Genomic DNA, 3,023 nt, shown 5'->3' on the forward strand with positions numbered 1-3,023 from the left:
GCAATAAAGCCCAATTCATTTTGGCTATGACCAGCTTTTCTCCAGGCACTTACTTAATCCCAGAGCCACATTTTCCCACCTCAAAAAATGCCACAGTGGAACGTTTACATCTATATTCACACATTTCAGTGTCTCGCAGTGCTGCAGCATCTGCTAAGTAGTCTTTTGAAAAGCTTCGAAGTGTCATCTCTGGATAAATGCTATTTTCAGTGGGCTGTAATGAATAGCACTTAAAAAACTGAATGGCTCTCATATCAGGTTTTGTAGCCAAAGTATTTTGGGGGACAATGAGGGAGGAATCACAAAGCAAAAGAGACACACAAGCAGAGTTGAGTAATGGCCATGTAATCTGCCTCCCTCCTTATATTTTCACTGTGATTATTAACTCTTTTATGTATATTTATCTTCTAACAGATGCAGTAAGTAGTGACACCCAACTCTGGTCCCACCCAGTAACCGTCTCTTTGTTGAACGATGGCACGGACGGGATTCAAGCCCTGAAAAAATGAGAAAAAGAGGAGGGTAAGTGCAGGTGTTGGATCATTACTGTCATTTTTACATGATGATATCATTGTGCCTCCTTCCAACGGAGCAGATCCTTTATCAAACACATGCTCTGCACTGCACAGGCCTGCGAGTCAGACGAGGTCTCAGTTATCAGCCCTGAAAAGGCAAAGTTCATTCATCATCTGCTCCTCGGGAAAGAGACGGAGACGTTATAATGTGCACACATGCAGCACGTCTGCCAGTGTCCGTAAGTCTTTACTCGATCTTTGATCTGCTCACAATTCATAAAGTAAAAAATTGCGTTACCTCATTGGTAATTCTGAACTTCACCAGTTCAACTATCAGCTTTTTTTGTTTCTGTTTCTAAATTTCCGTCACTGTGTGCGCACTGGAGTTGTCTTTAGTTGAGTTTCAGTCAGAACCAGCCTCAAGCTTAAAGTATTCAGGGCTCCTGCTGCTCCTTTAACTGCGTTCGGACTATTTTTATAGGAGGGCTGTTTTATCAAATGTGTAAACTCCACCTGCTGAATGTTTTTATTATGGAAGAAGATCACCTCTCCTGTAAAGAGGCTCTTGTGTTGTTATTTCTTTCTCATTGCTCCGCTCCGTGTTGAATCTAAAATCTGATACAAGTGCTATTCAGTTTTAAGTGCTATTCACTGCAGCCTGAAGAAAATAGCATTCATCCATAGCCTCTAAATAAAGAGACTTTCAGTTTTCTGTACCCGTGCCTCTTTTTCAGAATCTGTGCTTTTACTGGCAGGTCTTCTCACCAGACCAACGGACTATAAATATGACCCCTCTGAATGCCCACATCCTTGCCCCTAAAATAAATCATGTGCCTTTCAGCTGGAGCAGACACACGGCACCTAACAGGACAGCCTGTAAACGAGACAAGCAGAGTTCTCAGATCACAATCTACCAACACACACACACACACACACTTAGAGACACCTACAGACAACAGTAGAGTAGAGCAATCCTCTGAAGTACCCTGGGAACTCGGCACTGCTGGCTCAACTCACGGCTCTGACTAACTGGATGCCAACTCCAGCCCAGCACAGACAGAGAATAGGAGCCAGTGTGGGGACCGAGGGGACTGGAGCTCATCAGAGGGGTTGACTCAGTCCTGCCTACTCCCTCAACGCTGTGGGTCTGGCACTGTGCACAGGTGGAAAACGGAAGAGGGTGAGTGGGTAATCACAAGGGTGTTGGCTCCGTTCTGCCCACACAGAAAAAAAAGAACAGCCCACAACTATGGCCCCTCTTACCAGCTTGTCGTGTGTGGTTTTTTGAGACTGTCATCGCAGAGTTTCAGCGATGAGAAACACAGACGTGGAGGAAGAGGAAAGAGAAACCCACTGAATTCTAATTAATACATGCTGCAAGCACAGAAGAGGCAACGATCCTCAGAGGGAAGAGGTGTTTTGTTTTTATTGTGGACCAGAACTTAGACTGAGACTACAAAGGAGTGAGCAAATACAATATATCACAGCTGTATATTAAACACTGTACGCTCTGTTTAGTTCTGCTACCGAGGAAACAGGCAGACAAATTCAATTTGACTACGACTGCCGTTCTGTCAAAAGCCTCACCCTTCCCAGGAATTATCTTCAGTGATGGTCTTTCCTTCCTACTTTAAGGCAACTTTGCAGTTGTGAGCGTCTAAGCTGGAAACAGGCTGGAGTTGTTTCCTTTGCAAAAAACACCTGTCCAAACAGCAGCAAAGCCAAGGGCAAGTCTCGCCTGTCAGCATCGGTGACAGCTCTTGACAAAAATTCAGCAGAGACAATTCCTAAGACGTCCACTCAAGCGGAACAATGCACGTGTGCAGGAATGACCCCAGCTGGGCTTCCTCACTTTCCATTAAGTCTCAGTGATGTTTGTGGAAGCTCTGTAACGTACACACACTGATGTTTAACAACACCTGGAAGAAGATAAAGTCTTTGTTTTGTTATCTAAATACTAAACCAGAGCCTTCTTACAGTTGTGTAACAGCAACAAAAGGCTGGACGAGCTCGGTGATTAATCAGTACAGCTTCCAGGCATTTATAAAGCCATTTGTATCATCTGTCCAGGGGATGTTTCAGTGGAGATTTACGGAACAAAGACCAGGTGGCTCATTAGCCAACAGAGACTTAAGTTGAATTGTATAGAGTGGGATCTTTGCAGCGTTCAGGTTTCAGTCCTTATGCTTAAGTTTCAACACATGGATCCTTAATCTGTAGTGCCGTCATCAGCTATAGTTTATTTCCCATCACCTTCTCTCCTCCGGAGCCGACGCCTGTTGGTTTGTGTTATCATCGAGGAGCAAATAATTAGTGATACCAAATGTGGTAACAAGCTAACAAAGGCTGAGTAACGATAAACTTGAATTTTTGTAAAATGATACTACTCAAACTAACATCATTAGATAATTCAGGATATACCAGAAAATCACAAACCAAAGATATTCAGTTTATTATCATCATCTACTAATTAGTTACTGTATAAAAACAAACTGTACAACCCAACAC

This window comes from Anabas testudineus, chromosome 10 (genome assembly GCF_900324465.2).
Source record: "Anabas testudineus chromosome 10, fAnaTes1.2, whole genome shotgun sequence".
Classification (NCBI taxonomy): Eukaryota; Metazoa; Chordata; class Actinopteri; order Anabantiformes; family Anabantidae; genus Anabas; species Anabas testudineus.